Here is a 21,199-nt window from a genome sequence, read left to right as displayed (position 1 = left end):
TGCGTTTTCCCGACAGTCGTGTCAGCATTGGACCCCCATTTAAGGTCCCAGGAGATTGTGGTCCCTAGAAACTTGAAGAAGTCCACTAGCGATACCACACTGTCAGCAATTGTTAGCGGAGGTGCACTAGCTGACCTCTTCCAGAACTCCACTATCATCTCAACAGTTTTGAGGGGGTTGAGCTCAAGGTTGTTGTGGCTGCACCACTGGGCCAACCGGTCTACTTCCCGTCTATAGGACGATTCATCCCCCTCATTGATGAGGCCGATGATGGTGGTGTCGTCGGCAAATTTGATGATCTTTACTGATTGCGCATCTGAGGTGCAGTCATTTGTGTACAGGGAGAAGAGCAGGTGTGAGAGTACACAGCACTGAGGGGCCCCTGTACGAATGGACCATGCTTGAGAGGTGAATTCCCCTGCTTTCACCACCTGTGTCCTATCTGTCAGGAAGTCTACTATCCAGGAACAGGTAGCTTCTGGGACCCCTAGGCGAAGTAATTTGGGGTGGAAAATGCTGGGGACAATTGTATTGAAGGCCGAGCTGAAATCGACAAACAGGACCCTCACGTAGGTACCGGGAATGTCTAGGTACTGTAGAATGTAGTGCAGGCCCAGGTTGACAGCATCCTCGACACACCGATTTGATCGATAGGCGAACTGTAGGGGGTCAAGTTGGGGGCCAGTCACAGTTTTCAGGTGATTCAAAACCAGATGCTTGAATGTTTTCATGCCCACAGATGTCAGTGCTATCGGCCTATAGTCGTTCAGGTTAGTGATAGAGGGTTTCTTGGGGACCGGGACTATAGTGGACCTTTTGAGGCAGGAAGGTACTTTCTGTAACTCCAGCGATTTGTTGAAGATCTTGGTGAATATGGGGGCAAGCTGACCCGCACATGATCTCAGGGCAGTTGGTGACACTCCGTCAGGACACAGAGCTTTCCTGGGTTGGGCCCTTTTGAACAGTGCCTCCACCTCTTCTTGGGGGACTTTCAGTGCCTGGAGTTGGCCGTCGGTGTTTGGGGCACCATAGAGGTGATTGTTTGGGTTGCAGGGGACTTCTTTTGTGAACCTGCAATAAAAGTGGTTCAGCTCATCTACTAGGTCTTGGTGCATGGTGGTGGACTTTGATGTTTTCTTGTAGTTGGTTATGGATTGCATTCCTTTCCATACAGATACGGGGTCATTGGTGGAGAGATCGTTTGTCAGCTTGTCAGAGAACCGCTTTTTTGCTAGCCTGATTTCTTTAGTCAGAGAGTTCCTAGTTCGGTTGTATAGTGCTCTGTCACCGCTGCTATAGGCCTCCTCTTTGGCCTGACGAAGTTGCCTGAGCTGGGGGTTGAACCATGGCTTGTTGTTGTAAAAGTTGTAAGTCTTGGTAGTTACACACATGTCCTCACAGTAGCTGATGTAGGATGTGACAGTGTCTGTCAGATTGTTCAGGTCGGTTACCGAGTCTTCGGCACACCAAGAAATCTAAGTATACTTTTATAAGACCCCATCTGACCTAGAAAATGTTACTGTACATCTATAGTACTGTATCTAGAGATGTGCGGTTTGGTTCTCCAGATATTCAAATCCACCCAAATTTTGTGGATTGGAACTGAACCAAAACCCGATCCGGATCTCCAGAGGAGTCCCGATCTGAGCAGAGTCCCAAATCCGAATTTCAGGTTGTTTGCTAAAATTACATGATTTTACCAATGTGTACTGATTTTTATCAATAAGTATCGATTTTTTATCGATTTTTAACCAAACCAAAAACTAAACACAAATCAAAACGATTGAGGGTGATTTTACCAAAACTAAAACCAAAAACAAAACATAATGGTAAAGTAGAACCAAAACCAAAAACACAGGGGTCAACTAGAGATGTGTGCTGGACCATTTTTGCTGGTTTTAGTTCTAATTTGTTGCTCAGTTTTAGTTTTGCCTAAATGCTGTGACTGGTTTTGTTTTTTTTTTTTTTGTTTTTTTTTAAATTACCAAAATAAGCTAACATTACATAATTTGAGCCTTTTTTTTGTTCCTATAGCTAATTGTCAAAAATGACTGGAAAATGAATGTTCTTGAGGTTAATAACAACCTCACAGCTCACAATATTGTTTTCATCCGGTTTAGGTCCACAGCGAGCTGACTAGATACTAAGTGACAAAGCAGTGTCCCAAACTCACAGAAATGTATAGCACATCTAAAAACATTGCCACACAGCAGTGGGTGGCAGAAATTAAAAATGGTGCAAGATGAAATAGTCTTTGGGCACTATGTTGGCTACTAAAAATGACATGTACAGTTTAACACACCAAGAACTTCAGGGCCACTTTTGTGACTGAAGTGCTTGTTTTTTTTGGCCCTCATAAAATAAGCAACCAATGGGCTTAGGGCACCTAAGCAAACAGCTCAGCAATGGCAAGATGCCATCATCACTACCATCCTTATCAGTATGTACATCATCCTCAAACAATATCAATTCATCCCCACTAGAATCCACCATTACAGAAGTACTGTACTGTAATTCCCAGCAAAGGCCTCCCCATGGAATTTGTAATTCATTTCGATGAACATCATCTTTTCCACATTTTGAGGAAGTAGCCACCTACGCTAATTGCTGATAAGGTTCGCCGCTGTGATGAAAACTCTTTACACACTGGAGGGGGTGTGGGGCAGCTTAAATAATGCAAAGCCAGTTTGTACAAGGACCATCAAATTGGCTTTTCTTCCTTCCAGTAGTCAAAGGGACTCTGTGACATGCTTATTTGTACGGTGTCATGAAAATAATCCTCCATTATTCCATGGAAGGTGACCGTATTAGATTAAGTTACAGTAGAGGTGTCACTAATTTTAGGCAATTTTTTTAGATCCAACCACATGTCCAAATTATATAATTAATCTATCTATCTATCTATCTATCTATCTATCTATCTATCTATCTATCTATCTATCTATCTATCTACCGCATCTACCACCGAGGTGGAAGGTGCAGTCTCGCGGAAATCAGTCTCAGAAATCACTTGCTGTATCAACTCAATTTTAATCAGGTTCGAAGATGATGCCGTTTAACCATCGACGTTTCGGTCCATAGGTGGACCTTTATCAAGATAGTCACTTCAAAACATCTAGACAATAAACATAGGAAATTAGAATCAGTATTAAGCATAAAAACCAGATCACCAACACCGTCAACACCAGTGCCTCCCAGGCCCTTATAACAGACACAAAAGGTATACCAGTGCAAAAAAATAAAATGCAGAAGTAGATATACTGCTGACATGAATATACTCAAGTATTCAGGGAAAACCTCCACCTTCAAATCCTACCACAGGGAAAAAAAAAAAATAAAAAAAATAAAAAAATAAAAAAAAAAAATATATATATATATATATATATATATATATATATATATATATATCCCAACAGGTGAAATTACCTGAGCACAAATGCTAAATCCCAGTGGCATTCAAGAGTTGCTCCTTTTTAAAAAAAAAAATGACAACCACTGTAATGAAAATAAGGCACAAAGCCTATTCAAACACCCAGCTAGAACAAAGTTTTCAAGGGCAAAGAAACCACCCAGTGTGGATCATACCAAGTAACTTTTAAAACAACATATCGCAGCTAAGGCTCAGTCGGCAACTGCCGGCTAGATGTCAACATAGAATCTGTAGCTAAAACAAAACACAAAAAGGTACTTACTAACCAGCATTGAAATCATAGTTAAATCGGGGTATTCAGCAGAGATAACATACTCACAGCTCAAATGCCAGAAGACTAGAGAAAGCTGCTTGCTGCTCTACCTCAGCTGTGAGCTATTTAAAGCACTGGGACAGGAAGTGCCACTTTAGAGTGTAAAGTTAGTAAACAAAATAAGAGTGCCAAACCAGCCAAAGTAACACTTGGCCCTGATGTTATAAGGGACTGTGTCATAGGAAAGTCTCACACTGTGTGGAGTCACAGGGTTTAAGTGGAGTGAAAACGTGTACTTGCGTCCAGAGCATACTGGGGTACAGTAGGTAGAGTGCACAGAACAGTACAAAAATATATATATATATATTAGAGATGAGCGGGTTCGGTTTCTTTGAATCCGAACCCGCACGAACTTCACTTTTTTTTTCACGGGTCCGAGCGACTCGGATCTTCCCGCCTTGCTCGGTTAACCCGAGCGCGCCCGAACGTCATCATGACGCTGTCGGATTCTCACGAGGCTCGGATTCTATCGCGAGACTCGGATTCTATATAAGGAGCCGCGCGTCGCCGCCATTTTCACACGTGCATTGAGATTGATAGGGAGAGGACGTGGCTGGCGTCCTCTCCATTTAGATTAGATTTAGAAGAGAGAGAGAGAGAGAGATTGCTGTGATACTGTAGATTAGAAGAGAGTGCAGAGTGCAGACAGAGTTTAGTGACTGACGACCACAGTGACCAGTGACCACCAGAGACAGTGCAGTTGTTTGTTTTATTTAATATATCCGTTCTCTGCCTGAAAAAAACGATACACAGTCACACAGTGACTCAGTCTGTGTGCACTGCTCAGCCCAGTGTGCTGCACATCAATGTATTGTATATAAAGCTTATAATTGTGGGGGAGACTGGGGAGCACTGCAGGTTGTTATAGCAGGAGCCAGGAGTACATGATAAATAATATTATATTAAAATTAAACAGTGCACACTTTTGCTGCAGGAGTGCCACTGCCAGTGTGACTAGTGGTGACCAGTGCCTGACCACCAGTATATTAGTAGTATTGTATACTATCTCTTTATCAACCAGTCTATATTAGCAGCAGACACAGTACAGTGCGGTAGTTCACGGCTGTGGCTACCTCTGTGTCGGCACTCGGCAGGCAGTCCGTCCATCCATAATTGTATTATATACCACCTAACCGTGGTTTTTTTTTTCTTTCTTTATACCGTCGTCATAGTCATACTAGTTGTTACGAGTATACTACTATCTCTTTATCAACCAGTGTACAGTGCGGTAGTTCACGGCTGTGGCTACCTCTGTGTCGGAACTCGGCAGGCAGTCCGTCCATCCATAATTGTATTATAATATATACCACCTAACCGTGGTTTTTTTTTCGTTCTTTATACCGTCGTCATACTAGTTGTTACGAGTATACTACTATCTCTTTATCAACCAGTGTACAGTGCGGTAGTTCACGGCTGTGGCTACCTCTGTGTCGGAACTCGGCAGGCAGTCCGTCCATCCATAATTGTATTATAATATATACCACCTAACCGTGGTTTTTTTTTCGTTCTTTATACCGTCGTCATACTAGTTGTTACGAGTATACTACTATCTCTTTATCAACCAGTGTACAGTGCGGTAGTTCACGGCTGTGGCTACCTCTGTGTCGGCACTCGGCAGGCAGTCCGTCCAACCATAATTGTATTATATACCACCTAACCGTGGTTTTTTTTTCATTCTTTATACCGTCGTCATACTAGTTGTTACGAGTATACTACTATCTCTTTATCAACCAGTGTACAGTGCGGTAGTTCACGGCTGTGGCTACCTCTGTGTCGGCACTCGGCAGGCAGTCCGTCCAACCATAATTGTATTATATACCACCTAACCGTGGTTTTTTTTTCATTCTTTATACCGTCGTCATACTAGTTGTTACGAGTATACTACTATCTCTTTATCAACCAGTGTACAGTGCGGTAGTTCACGGCTGTGGCTACCTCTGTGTCGGCACTCGGCAGCCCGTCCATAATTGTATATACCAGTGACCTAACCGTGGTTTTTTTTTCTTTCTTTATACATACATACTAGTTACGAGTATACTATCTCTTTATCAACCAGTCTATATATTAGCAGCAGACACAGTACAGTGCGGTAGTTCACGGCTGTGGCTACCTCTGTGTCGGCACTCGGCAGCCCGTCCATAATTGTATATACCACCTAACCGTGGTTTTTTTTTCTTTCTTTATACATACATACTAGTTACGAGTATACTATCTCTTTATCAACCAGTCTATATATTAGCAGCAGACACAGTACAGTGCGGTAGTTCACGGCTGTGGCTACCTCTGTGTCGGCACTCCGCAGCCCGTCCATAATTGTATATACCAGTGACCTAACCGTGGTTTTTTTTTCTTTCTTTATACATACATACTAGTTACGAGTATACTATCTCTTTATCAACCAGTCTATATATTAGCAGCAGACACAGTACAGTGCGGTAGTTCACGGCTGTGGCTACCTCTGTGTCGGCACTCGGCAGCCCGTCCATAATTGTATATACCAGTGACCTAACCGTGGTTTTTTTTTCTTTCTTTATACATACATACTAGTTACGAGTATACTATCTCTTTATCAACCAGTCTACATATTAGCAGCAGACACAGTACAGTGCGGTAGTTCACGGCTGTGGCTACCTCTGTGTCGGCACTCGGCAGCCCGTCCATAATTGTATATACCAGTGACCTAACCGTGGTTTTTTTTTCTTTCTTTATACATACATACTAGTTACGAGTATACTATCTCTTTATCAACCAGTCTATATATTAGCAGCAGACACAGTACAGTGCGGTAGTTCACGGCTGTGGCTACCTCTGTGTCGGCACTCGGCAGCCCGTCCATAATTGTATACTAGTATCCAATCCATCCATCTGCATTGTTTACCTGAGGTGCCTTTTAGTTGTGCCTATTAAAATATGGAGAACAAAAATGTTGAGGTTCCAAAATTAGGGAAAGATCAAGATCCACTTCCACCTCGTGCTGAAGCTGCTGCCACTAGTCATGGCCGAGACGATGAAATGCCAGCAACGTCGTCTGCCAAGGCCGATGCCCAATGGCATAGTACAGAGCATGTCAAAACCAAAACACCAAATATCAGTAAAAAAAGGACTCCAAAACCTAAAATAAAATTGTCGGAGGAGAAGCGTAAACTTGCCAATATGCCATTTACCACACGGAGTGGCAAGGAACGGCTGAGGCCCTGGCCTATGTTCATGGCTAGTGGTTCAGCTTCACATGAGGATGGAAGCACTCAGCCTCTCGCTAGAAAACTGAAAAGACTCAAGCTGGCAAAAGCACCGCAAAGAACTGTGCGTTCTTTGAAATCCCAAATCCACAAGGAGAGTCCAATTGTGTCGGTTGCGATGCCTGACCTTCCCAACACTGGACGTGAAGAGCATGCGCCTTCCACCATTTGCACGCCCCCTGCAAGTGCTGGAAGGAGCGCCCGCAGTCCAGTTCCTGATAGTCAGATTGAAGATGTCAGTGTTGAAGTACACCAGGATGAGGAGGATATGGGTGTTGCTGGCGCTGGGGAGGAAATTGACCAGGAGGATTCTGATGGTGAGGTGGTTTGTTTAAGTCAGGCACCCGGGGAGACACCTGTTGTCCGTGGGAGGAATATGGCCGTTGACATGCCAGGTGAAAATACCAAAAAAATCAGCTCTTCGGTGTGGAGGTATTTCACCAGAAATGCGGACAACAGGTGTCAAGCCGTGTGTTCCCTTTGTCAAGCTGTAATAAGTAGGGGTAAGGACGTTAACCACCTCGGAACATCCTCCCTTATACGTCACCTGCAGCGCATTCATAATAAGTCAGTGACAAGTTCAAAAACTTTGGGTGACAGCGGAAGCAGTCCACTGACCAGTAAATCCCTTCCTCTTGTAACCAAGCTCACGCAAACCACCCCACCAACTCCCTCAGTGTCAATTTCCTCCTTCCCCAGGAATGCCAATAGTCCTGCAGGCCATGTCACTGGCAAGTCTGACGAGTCCTCTCCTGCCTGGGATTCCTCCGATGCATCCTTGCGTGTAACGCCTACTGCTGCTGGCGCTGCTGTTGTTGCCGCTGGGAGTCGATGGTCATCCCAGAGGGGAAGTCGTAAGCCCACTTGTACTACTTCCAGTAAGCAATTGACTGTTCAACAGTCCTTTGCGAGGAAGATGAAATATCACAGCAGTCATCCTACTGCAAAGCGGATAACTGAGTCCTTGACAACTATGTTGGTGTTAGACGTGCGTCCGGTATCCGCCGTTAGTTCACAGGGAACTAGACAATTTATTGAGGCAGTGTGCCCCCGTTACCAAATACCATCTAGGTTCCACTTCTCTAGGCAGGCGATACCGAGAATGTACACGGACGTCAGAAAAAGACTCACCAGTCTCCTAAAAAATGCAGTTGTACCCAATGTCCACTTAACCACGGACATGTGGACAAGTGGAGCAGGGCAGGGTCAGGACTATATGACTGTGACAGCCCACTGGGTAGATGTATGGACTCCCGCCGCAAGAACAGCAGCGGCGGCACCAGTAGCAGCATCTCGCAAACGCCAACTCTTTCCTAGGCAGGCTACGCTTTGTATCACCGCTTTCCAGAATACGCACACAGCTGAAAACCTCTTACGGCAACTGAGGAAGATCATCGTGGAATGGCTTACCCCAATTGGACTCTCCTGTGGATTTGTGGCATCGGACAACGCCAGCAATATTGTGTGTGCATTAAATATGGGCAAATTCCAGCACGTCCCATGTTTTGCACATACCTTGAATTTGGTGGTGCAGAATTTTTTAAAAAACGACAGGGGCGTGCAAGAGATGCTGTCGGTGGCCAGAAAAATTGCGGGACACTTTCGGCGTACAGGCACCACGTACAGAAGACTGGAGCACCACCAAAAACTACTGAACCTGCCCTGCCATCATCTGAAGCAAGAAGTGGTAACGAGGTGGAATTCAACCCTCTATATGCTTCAGAGGTTGGAGGAGCAGCAAAAGGCCATTCAAGCCTATACAATTGAGCACGATATAGGAGATGGAATGCACCTGTCTCAAGTGCAGTGGAGAATGATTTCAACGTTGTGCAAGGTTCTGATGCCCTTTGAACTTGCCACACGTGAAGTCAGTTCAGACACTGCCAGCCTGAGTCAGGTCATTCCCCTCATCAGGCTTTTGCAGAAGAAGCTGGAGGCATTGAAGAAGGAGCTAAAAGGGAGCGATTCCGCTAGGCATGTGGGACTTGTGGATGCAGCCCTTAATTCGCTTAACAAGGATTCACGGGTGGTCAATCTGTTGAAATCAGAGCACTACATTTTGGCCACCGTGCTCGATCCTAGATTTAAAGCCTACCTTGGATCTCTCTTTCCGGCAGACACAGGTCTGCTGGGGTTGAAAGACCTGCTGGTGACAAAATTGTCAAGTCAAGCGGAACGCGACCTGTCAACATCTCCTCCTTCACATTCTCCCGCAACTGGGGGTGCGAGGAAAAGGCTCAGAATTCCGAGCCCACCCGCTGGCGGTGATGCAGGGCAGTCTGGAGCGACTGCTGATGCTGACATCTGGTCCGGACTGAAGGACCTGACAACGATTACGGACATGTCGTCTACTGTCACTGCATATGATTCTCTCAACATTGATAGAATGGTGGAGGATTATATGAGTGACCGCATCCAAGTAGGCACGTCACACAGTCCGTACTTATACTGGCAGGAAAAAGAGGCAATTTGGAGGCCCTTGCACAAACTGGCTTTATTCTACCTAAGTTGCCCTCCCACAAGTGTGTACTCCGAAAGAGTGTTTAGTGCCGCCGCTCACCTTGTCAGCAATCGGCGTACGAGGTTACATCCAGAAAATGTGGAGAAGATGATGTTCATTAAAATGAATTATAATCAATTCCTCCGCGGAGACATTGACCAGCAGCAATTGCCTCCACAAAGTACACAGGGAGCTGAGATGGTGGATTCCAGTGGGGACGAATTGATAATCTGTGAGGAGGGGGATGTACACGGTGATATATCGGAGGGTGAAGATGAGGTGGACATCTTGCCTCTGTAGAGCCAGTTTGTGCAAGGAGAGATTAATTGCTTCTTTTTTGGGGGGGGTCCAAACCAACCCGTCATATCAGTCACAGTCGTGTGGCAGACCCTGTCACTGAAATGATGGGTTGGTTAAAGTGTGCATGTCCTGTTTTGTTTATACAACATAAGGGTGGGTGGGAGGGCCCAAGGATAATTCCATCTTGCACCTCTTTTTTCTTTTCTTTTTCTTTGCATCATGTGCTGATTGGGGAGGGTTTTTTGGAAGGGACATCCTGCGTGACACTGCAGTGCCACTCCTAAATGGGCCCGGTGTTTGTGTCGGCCACTAGGGTCGCTAATCTTACTCACACAGTCAGCTACCTCATTGCGCCTCTTTTTTTCTTTGCGTCATGTGCTGTTTGGGGAGGGTTTTTTGGAAGGGACATCCTGCGTGACACTGCAGTGCCACTCCTAGATGGGCCCGGTGTTTGTGTCGGCCACTAGGGTCGCTAATCTTACTCACACAGCTACCTCATTGCGCCTCTTTTTTTCTTTGCGTCATGTGCTGTTTGGGGAGGGTTTTTTGGAAGGGACATCCTGCGTGACACTGCAGTGCCACTCCTAGATGGGCCCGGTGTTTGTGTCGGCCACTAGGGTCGCTAATCTTACTCACACAGTCAGCTACCTCATTGCGCCTCTTTTTTTCTTTGCGTCATGTGCTGTTTGGGGAGGGTTTTTTGGAAGGGCCATCCTGCGTGACACTGCAGTGCCACTCCTAGATGGGCCCGGTGTTTGTGTCGGCCACTAGGGTCGCTAATCTTACTCACACAGTCAGCTACCTCATTGCGCCTCTTTTTTTCTTTGCGTCATGTGCTGTTTGGGGAGGGTTTTTTGGAAGGGCCATCCTGCGTGACACTGCAGTGCCACTCCTAGATGGGCCCGGTGTTTGTGTCGGCCACTAGGGTCGCTAATCTTACTCACACAGCTACCTCATTGCGCCTCTTTTTTTCTTTGCGTCATGTGCTGTTTGGGGAGGGTTTTTTGGAAGGGACATCCTGCGTGACACTGCAGTGCCACTCCTAGATGGGCCCGGTGTTTGTGTCGGCCACTAGGGTCGCTTATCTTACTCACACAGCGACCTCGGTGCAAATTTTAGGACTAAAAATAATATTGTGAGGTGTGAGGTATTCAGAATAGACTGAAAATGAGTGTAAATTATGGTTTTTGAGGTTAATAATACTTTGGGATCAAAATGACCCCCAAATTCTATGATTTAAGCTGTTTTTTAGTGTTTTTGGAAAAAAACACCCGAATCCAAAACACACCCGAATCCGACAAAAATAATTCGGTGAGGTTTTGCCAAAACGCGTTCGAACCCAAAACACGGCCGCGGAACCGAACCCAAAACCAAAACACAAAACCCGAAAAATTTCAGGCGCTCATCTCTAATATATATACTAGGAGATTATTCGAGCCCTACGGGCGCTCTTCACACCATTGTAAGCCCCCTTAACCCTTGCACACCCTTGTGGTGTGCAATATTTGTATTATATGGAGTATTACCTCCAATCATAATTGTGTGAGTGCTTAAATATTGCACGGACAAAGGGCCTGCGATATTTAAGAGGTCGTAGCCCCTTGCAACGGCGTGAACAGCACATTCAGGGCCTGATGAATCACCTAGTAGGTGCTGTGGTTGGGGGAGTGGCGGGAGCGGGGGAGACACGGATGGGGAAGGGTGTCCGGGGGTGCCACGGGTGGTGGAGGGGTGGTTGTGGGGGTGCAGTGGGTGGGGGAGGGGTAGGTGCGGTGGTGCCATGGGTGGGGGAGGAGTGAGTGCCGCGGGTGGGAGTCCGGAGCCAACGCGGGTGCGGGGGTGTCACGGGTGTGGGAGGGGCAGGTTTGGTAGTGGTACGGGTGGGGAAGGGGCGGGTTCTGTGGGTAGGGGTCCGGAGCCACCACGGGTGATGGAGGGTTAGGTGTGGGGGTGCCGTGGATGGGGCCCGGAGGTACTGCGAGTGGGGGAAGCGCGGGTAATGCTTCTCCTGCTTCTCCTCCTGGAAGCAGCTAAGCTGCTGTCCTCCCTTTGGCAGTGGCTCTCCCAGAGACTCGCACAGTAGCTAAGCAGCCAGTAACTATTGTTAGTGCCGCTGTCCTAATGCGCCGCATTACATGGAAGAAGATGCACTCAATAAACTACAGCTCCCAGCAGGCCTTAGCACCGGAATGCTTTGGCGCTAAGGGCTGCTGGGAGGTGTAGTTTATTTAGTGCGTCTACTTCCCTGTAATGCTGTGCGTTGGGACACCGGTGCTAACAATAGTGACTGGCTGGCAGAACTGACTGACTGGCTGAATCTATGTAAAAGGTAAGTGCTGTGCAGTGTCAGTGACACTGCACACCCACTGCACTGCACAGCACTGTCACCTTTTACAGTGATTCATCGTCCGGACATTACCCTCCGCAATATCACCCAATCTGTTACATTAGCCATCTCGGGGCTTACACACCGGCAGCCCAAGTGCTGTGTTGCGGAGTCAGGGCCTCAGGGAATCTGAGCGTGGCTGTGGCGGAGAGGCACCTCTGTGACATCATGCGCAGAGGAGGGCTCAGAGAGTATGCGGCGCAGGGAGGGCTATGAAAACCTTCCGCTGCGCGGCTTTCATAGACATATATGCCGGAGGCCGCAGCAGCTTTTGTTCCACCTGCTCCGTGGCTAGGGAGTGGGGATTGTTGGCACCAGAGGGGGCAGGCGGACTGGCAGCAGGACATATTGGATTATTCCGACCCATTTGCATGCTGCTGTTTTTCGTAGCGGTGCGAACATGTCGGTTCTGCGCATGCGCGGCGGCCACAACGACAAGAAGAATGAAGTGTCGGTTCTGCGCATGCACTGGGCAACGACAAGAATGAAGAAAGCGATCACTGCCAAGGTCGCAAGAAGATTGACAAGAGGAAGGCGTTACAGAGTGTGAACTGACCGTTTTCTGGAAGTGGTGCGGCGAACACATGCGTGTCCAGGCGTTTGCAGGGCGGGTGTCTGACGTCAATTCCGGGACCTGACAGGCTGAAGACTTCGCAGCAGGTAAGTAACTCCAGAGCTACTCAGAAACTGCACAAAATGTTTTTGCATAGCTCGGCTGCACAAGGGTTCGCAGCCTTGCTATGCAAAAAACCCTCCCCCATAGGTGGCGTGTAGTTGATCGCACAGGCAGCAAAAAGTTGCTATGTGCGATCAACTCGGAATGACCCCCATAGGACACTGCAGTAAAAGGATTTTTTGTTTTCCCTATCTACAGCTAAGAGACTTGCTGCAGATGCAGTCACATACCCTCCAGCTATACCTTTTAGGCAGGTACAGTACCTTTTTTTTATGGTCAGTACCGATTTTTGGCTCTCCAAACTTCCAATGAAAGTATAGGAAAAGGGGCATGGCCACGCCACAGTACCCATGGCCATGCCCGCTTTTCGCATTTGTAGCTATTTTTATGTGTAAATTGTTGGAGGGTATGTTGCTGCAGATGCAGTGGGCCTGTTTTAGGGTGTGGACATGAAGCTGCAGCTCCATCAGCCCCATTGTTAATCCTGCTCTGTGAACACACAGCAGCTAAAGGGAAGAACCTCCCATTGGATGTAACCTTTGTGGGAGGGTGTTACTCGCCCAATCAGCTGTGGGCTGGGTGTGATAGACCTGCTGCTAACCCAATGAGAGCTCCTAGCCACGCCCAGCATTATCCACACAGTCACAGAGCGACAGATCTGGGCAATTATAACATACTAGGGTAGGTAGAGTGTAGAGAACAGTACAAATTATACAACATTATTTTTCATTCTTTTACTATATTTAATTGGCAGCTCAGCTTACACATACGGCATCAGACTGCTTTTATATGTACGTGAAATGTACAAAGCACAACTGGGTACAGCATACTGGGGTGCAATGCACAGAACAGTACAAACAAATTCTATATTTTTTTTTATTTTTTTTATAACTTTTTGTTACTTTTTAACCTTTTTTAATTTTTTACATTTTTTGCAACTATTGAGTCATTCTGCTTACGTAAATACAGTGGGTGAGGCCTGCGCAGCACCACTGTGTGATGGAATTAGACTAAGGGGACTGGACACAGCTTGTGGATGGACACTACACAGCCATTTGTAGATGGACAAAGCTTAGCCACTTAGATGGACACCGCACAGCCACTTGTAGTAGATGGACACAACACAGCCACTTACATGGACACAGCACAGTCACTTAGATGGACACTGCACAGTCACTTAGATGGACACTACACAGCCACTTAGATGGACACAGCATAACAACTTAGATGAACACCGCACAGCCTATTAGATGGACACAGCACAGCCACTTAGATGGACACAGTACAGCCACTTAGATGGACACAGCATAACAACTTAGATGAACACCACACAGCCACTTAGATGAACACCACACAGCCACTTAGATGGACACCGCACAGCCCTTAGATGGATGGATACAGCAGAGCAGAGCACAGCACACAGCAGTGTGACTGGAGTGAAATGGCTTTTGATTAGCCACCTCCCACTCAATGCCCAGGAACGCCCAATACATTTTCAGTGTACTCTTCCATGTGTATACATCTGAATTGCAACTGTGACTCTGGACTAGGGATGTGCACTTGAAATTTTTCGGGTTTTGTGTTTTGGTTTTGGGTTCGGTTCCGCGGCCGTGTTTTGGGTTCGACCGCGTTTTGGCAAAACCTCACCGAATTTTTTTTGTCGGATTCGGGTGTGTTTTGGATTCGGGTGTTTTTTTCAAAAAACCCTAAAAAACAGCTTAAATCATAGAATTTGGGGGTCATTTTGATCCCAAAGTATTATTAACCTCAAAAACCATAATTTCCACTCATTTTCAGTCTATTCTGAATACCTCACACCTCACAATATTATTTTTAGTCCTAAAATTTGCACCGAGGTCGCTGGATGACTAAGCTAAGTGACCCTAGTGGCCGACACAAACACCTGGCCCATCTAGGAGTGGCACTGCAGTGTCACGCAGGATGGCCCTTCCAAAAAACACTCCCCAAACAGCACATGACGCAAAGAAGAAAAAAAGAGGCGCAATGAGGTAGCTGTGTGAGTAAGCTAAGCGACCCTAGTGGCCGACACAAACACCTGGCCCATCTAGGAGTGTCACTGCAGTGTCACGCAGCATGGCCCTTCCAAAAAACACTCCCCAAACAGCACATGACACAAAGAAGAAGAAAAGAGGCGCAATGAGGTAGCTGTGTGAGTAAGATAAGCGACCCTAGTGGCCGACACAAACACCTGGCCCATCTAGGACTGGCACTGCAGTGTCACGCAGGATGGCCCTTCCAAAAAACACTCCCCAAACAGCACATGACGCAAAGAAGAAAAAAAGAGGCGCAATGAGGTAGCTGTGTGAGTAAGATAAGCGACCCTAGTGGCCGACACAAACACCTGGCCCATCTAGGAGTGGCACTGCAGTGTCACGCAGGATGGCCCTTCCAAAAAACCCTCCCCAAACAGCACATGACGCAAATAAAAATGAAAGAAAAAAGAGGTGCAAGATGGAATTGTCCTTGGGCCCTCCCACCCACCCTTATGTTGTATAAACAGGACATGCACACTTTAACCAACCCATCATTTCAGTGACAGGGTCTGCCACACGACTGTGACTGAAATGACGGGTTGGTTTGGACCCCCACCGAAAAAGAAGCAATTAATCTCTCCTTGCACAAACTGGCTCTACAGAGGCAAGATGTCCACCTCATCATCATCCTCCGATATATCACCGTGTACATCCCGCTCCTCACAGATTATCAATTCGTCCCCACTGGAATCCACCATCTCAGCTCCCTGTGTACTTTGTGGAGGCAATTGCTGCTGGTCAATGTCTCCACGGAGGAATTGATTATAATTCATTTTAATGAACATCATCTTCTCCACATTTTCTGGAAGTAACCTCGTACGCAGATTGCTGACAAGGTGAGCGGCGGCACTAAACACTCTTTCGGAGTACACACTTGTGGGAGGGCAACTTAGGTAGAATAAAGCCAGTTTGTGCAAGGGCCTCCAAATTGCCTCTTTTTCCTGCCAGTATAAGTACGGACTGTCTGACGTGCCTACTTGGATGCGGTCACTCATATAATCCTCCACCATTCTTTCAATGGTGACAGAATCATATGCAGTGACAGTAGACGACATGTCCGTAATCGTTGTCAGGTCCTTCAGTCCGGACCAGATGTCAGCATCAGCAGTCGCTCCAGACTGCCCTGCATCACCGCCAGCAGGTGGGCTCGGGATTCTGAGCCTTTTCCTCGCACCCCCAGTTGCGGGTGAATGTGAAGGAGGAGATGTTGACAGGTCGCGTTCCGCTTGACTTGACAATTTTCTCACCAGCAGGTCTTTGAACCCCAGCAGACTTGTGTCTGCCGGAAAGAGAGATCCAAGGTAGGTTTTAAATCTAGGATCGAGCACGGTGGCCAAAATGTAGTGCTCTGATTTCAACAGATTGACCACCCGTGAATCCTTGTTAAGCGAATTAAGGGCTCCATCCACAAGTCCCACATGCCTAGCGGAATCGCTCCGTGTTAGCTCCTCCTTCAATGCCTCCAGCTTCTTCTGCAAAAGCCTGATGAGGGGAATGACCTGACTCAGGCTGGCAGTGTCTGAACTGACTTCACGTGTGGCAAGTTCAAAAGGTTGCAGAACCTTGCACAACGTTGAAATCATTCTCCACTGCGCTTGAGACAGGTACATTCCACCTCCTATATCGTGCTCAATTGTATAGGCTTGAATGGCCTTTTGCTGCTCCTCCAACCTCTGAAGCATATAGAGGGTTGAATTCCACCTCGTTACCACTTCTTGCTTCAGATGATGGCAGGGCAGGTTCAGGCGTTTTTGGTGGTGCTCCAGTCTTCTGTACGTGGTGCCTGTACGCCGAAAGTGTCCCGCAATTCTTCTGGCCACCGACAGCATCTCTTGCACGCCCCTGTCGTTTTTAAAAAAATTCTGCACCACCAAATTCAAGGTATGTGCAAAACATGGGACGTGCTGGAATTTGCCCATATTTAATGCACACACAATATTGCTGGCGTTGTCCGATGCCACAAATCCACAGGAGAGTCCAATTGGGGTAAGCCATTCCGCGATGATCTTCCTCAGTTGCCGTAAGAGGTTTTCAGCTGTGTGCGTATTCTGGAAACCGGTGATACAAAGCGTAGCCTGCCTAGGAAAGAGTTGGCGTTTGCGAGATGCTGCTACTGGTGCCGCCGCTGCTGTTCTTGCGGCGGGAGTCCATACATCTACCCAGTGGGCTGTCACAGTCATATAGTCCTGACCCTGCCCTGCTCCACTTGTCCACATGTCCGTGGTTAAGTGGACATTGGGTACAACTGCATTTTTTAGGACACTGGTGAGTCTTTTTCTGACGTCCGTGTACATTCTTGGTATCGCCTGCCTAGAGAAGTGGAACCTAGATGGTATTTGGTAACGGGGGCACACTGCCTCAAGAAATTGTCTAGTTCCCTGTGAACTAACGGCGGATACCGGACGCACGTCTAACACCAACATAGTTGTCAAGGCCTCAGTTATCCGCTTTGCAACAGGATGACTGCTGTGATATTTCATCTTCCTCGCAAAGGACTGTTGGACAGTCAATTGCTTGGTGGAAGTAGTAAAAGTGGGCTTACGACTTCCCCTCTGGGATGACCATCGACTCCCAGCAGCAACAACAGCAGCGCCAGCAGCAGTAGGCGTTACACGCAAGGATGCATCGGAGGAATCCCAGGCAGGAGAGGACTCGTCAGAATTGCCAGTGACATGGCATGCAGGACTATTGGCATTCCTGGGGAAGGAGGAAATTGACACTGAGGGAGTTGGTGGGGTGGTTTGCGTGAGCTTAGTTACAAGAGGAAGGGATTTACTGGTCAGTGGACTGCTTCCGCTGTCGCCCAAAGTTTTTGAACTTGTCACTGACTTATTATGAATGCGCTGCAGGTGACGTATAAGGGAGGATGTTCCGAGGTGGTTAACGTCCTTACCCCTACTTATTACAGCTTGACAAAGGCAACACACGGCTTGACAAATGTTGTCCGCATTTCTGGTGAAATACTTCCACACCGAGGAGCTGATTTTTTTGGTATTTTCACCAGGCATGTCAACGTCCCTATTCCTCCCACGGACAACAGGTGTCTCCCCGGGTGCCTGACTTAAACAAACCACCTCACCATCAGAATCCTCCTTGTCAATTTCCTCCCCAGCGCTAGCAACACCCATATCCTCCTCATCCTGGTGTACTTCAACACTGACATCTTCAATCTGACTATCAGGAACTGGACTGCGGGTGCTCCTTCCAGCACTTGCAGGGGGCGTGCAAATGGTGGAAGGCGCATGCTCTTCACGTCCAGTGTTGGGAAGGTCAGGCATCGCAACCGACACAATTGGACTCTCCTTGTGGATTTGGGATTTCGAAGAACGCACAGTTCTTTGCGGTGCTTTTGCCAGCTTGAGTCTTTTCAGTTTTCTAGCAAGAGGCTAAGTGCTTCCATCCTCATGTGAAGCTGAACCACTAGCCATGAACATAGGCCAGGGCCTCAGCCGTTCCTTGCCACTCCGTGTGGTAAATGGCATATTGGCAAGTTTACGCTTCTCCTCCGACAATTTTATTTTAGATTTTGGAGTCCTTTTTTTACTGATATTTGGTGTTTTGGATTTTACATGCTCTGTACTATGACATTGGGCATCGGCCTTGGCAGACGACGTTGCTGGCATTTCATCGTCTCGGCCATGACTAGTGGCAGCAGCTTCAGCACGAGGTGGAAGTGGATCTTGATCTTTCCCTAATTTTGGAACCTCAACATTTTTGTTCTCCATATTTTAATAGGCACAACTAAAAGGCACCTCAGGTAAACAATGGAGATGGATGGATACTAGTATACTTATGGATGGACGAGCGACTGCCGACACAGAGGTAGCTACAGCCGTGGACTACCGTACTGTGTCTGCTGCTAATATAGACTGGATGATAAGGAGATGAAATTAATATATATATATATATATATATATATATATAATATCACTAGTACTGCAGCCGGACAGGTATATATATTTATTATGTAATGACTGATGACGGACCTGCTGGACACTGTCAGCTCAGCAGCACCGCAGACTGCTACAGTAAGCTACTATAGTAGTATGTATAAAGAAGAAAGAAAAAAAAAACCACGGGTAGGTGGTATACAATTATGGATGGACGAGCGACTGCCGACACAGAGGTAGCTACAGCCGTGGACTACCGTACTGTGTCTGCTGCTAATATAGACTGGATGATAATGAGATGAAATCAATATATATTATATCACACTAGTACTGCAGCCGGACAGGTAGATATATTTATTATGTAATGACTGATGACGGACCTGCTGGACACTGTCAGCTCAGCAGCACCGCAGACTGCTACAGTAAGCTACTATAGTAGTATGTATAAAGAAAAAAAAAAAAAAAAAACACGGGTAGGTGGTATACAATTATGGATGGACGAGCGACTGCCGACACAGAGGTAGCTACAGCCGTGGACTACCGTACTGTGTCTGCTGCTAATATAGACTGGATGATAAGGAGATGAAATTAATATATATATATATATATAATATCACTAGTACTGCAGCCGGACAGGTATATATATTTATTATGTAATGACTGATGACGGACCTGCTGGACACTGTCAGCTCAGCAGCACCGCAGACTGCTACAGTAAGCTACTATAGTAGTATGTATAAAGAAGAAAGAAAAAGAAAAAACCACGGGTAGGTGGTATACAATTATGGATGGACGAGCGACTGCCGACACAGAGGTAGCTACAGCCGTGGACTACCGTACTGTGTCTGCTGCTAATATAGACTGGATGATAATGAGATGAAATCAATATATATATATATATAATATCACTAGTACTGCAGCCGGACAGGTATATATATTTATTATGTAATGACTGATGACGGACCTGCTGGACACTGTCAGCTCAGCAGCACCGCAGACTGCTACAGTAAGCTACTATAGTAGTATGTATAAAGAAGAAAGAAAAAAAAAAACCACGGGTAGGTGGTATACAATTATGGATGGACGAGCGACTGCCGACACAGAGGTAGCTACAGCCGTGGACTACCGTACTGTGTCTGCTGCTAATATAGACTGGATGATAATGAGATGAAATCAATATATATATATATAATATCACTAGTACTGCAGCCGGACAGGTATATATATTTATTATGTAATGACTGATGACGGACCTGCTGGACACTGTCAGCTCAGCAGCACCGCAGACTGCTACAGTAAGCTACTATAGTAGTATGTATAAAGAAGAAAGAAAAAAAAAACCACGGGTAGGTGGTATACAATTATGGATGGACGAGCGACTGCCGACACAGAGGTAGCTACAGCCGTGGACTACCGTACTGTGTCTGCTGCTAATATAGACTGGATGATAATGAGATGAAATCAATATATATATTTATAATATCACTAGTACTGCAGCCGCACAGGTATATATATTTATTATGTAATGACTGATGATGGACCTGCTGGACACTGTCAGCTCAGCAGCACCGCAGACTGCTACAGTAAGCTACTATAGTAGTATGTATAAAGAAGAAAGAAAAAAAAACCACGGGTAGGTGGTATACAATTATGGATGGACGAGCGACTGCCGACACAGAGGTAGCTACAGCCGTGGACTACCGTACTGTGTCTGCTGCTAATATAGACTGGATGATAATGAGATGAAATCAATATATATATATATATAATATCACTAGTACTGCAGCCGGACAGGTATATATATTTATTATGTAATGACTGATGACGGACCTGCTGGACACTGTCAGCTCAGCAGCACCGCAGACTGCTACAGTAAGCTACTATAGTAGTATGTATAAAGAAGAAAGAAAAAAAAAAAAACACGGGTAGGTGGTATACAATTATGGATGGACGAGCGACTGCCGACACAGAGGTAGCTACAGCCGTGGACTACCGTACTGTGTCTGCTGCTAATATAGACTGGATGATAAGGAGATGGAATTAATATATATATATATAATATCACTAGTACTGCAGCCGGACAGGTATATATATTTATTATGTAATGACTGATGACGGACCTGCTGGACACTGTCAGCTCAGCAGCACCGCAGACTGCTACAGTAAGCTACTATAGTAGTATGTATAAAGAAGAAAGAAAAAAAAAAACCACGGGTAGGTGGTATACAATTATGGATGGACGAGCGACTGCCGACACAGAGGTAGCTACAGCCGTGGACTACCGTACTGTGTCTGCTGCTAATATAGACTGGATGATAATTAGAGATGAGCGGGTTCGGTTTCTCTGAATCCGAACCCGCCAGAACTTCATGTTTTTTTTCACGGGTCCGAGCGACTCGGATCTTCCCGCC

The 21,199-nt window shown here is 46.5% G+C and overlaps 1 protein-coding gene across 1 annotated transcript in view; it reads right to left on the bottom strand.

Moving 5' to 3' along the window:
- Positions 1–21,199, bottom strand: part of PLPPR4 (phospholipid phosphatase related 4) — a 194,077-nt gene that overhangs the window by 40,606 nt on the left and 132,272 nt on the right. The gene's annotated exons all lie outside the window — the stretch shown is intronic.

This window comes from Pseudophryne corroboree, chromosome 9 (genome assembly GCF_028390025.1).
Source record: "Pseudophryne corroboree isolate aPseCor3 chromosome 9, aPseCor3.hap2, whole genome shotgun sequence".
Lineage (NCBI taxonomy): Eukaryota > Metazoa > Chordata > Amphibia > Anura > Myobatrachidae > Pseudophryne > Pseudophryne corroboree.
This window is presented reverse-complemented; position numbering and strand designations above follow the sequence as displayed.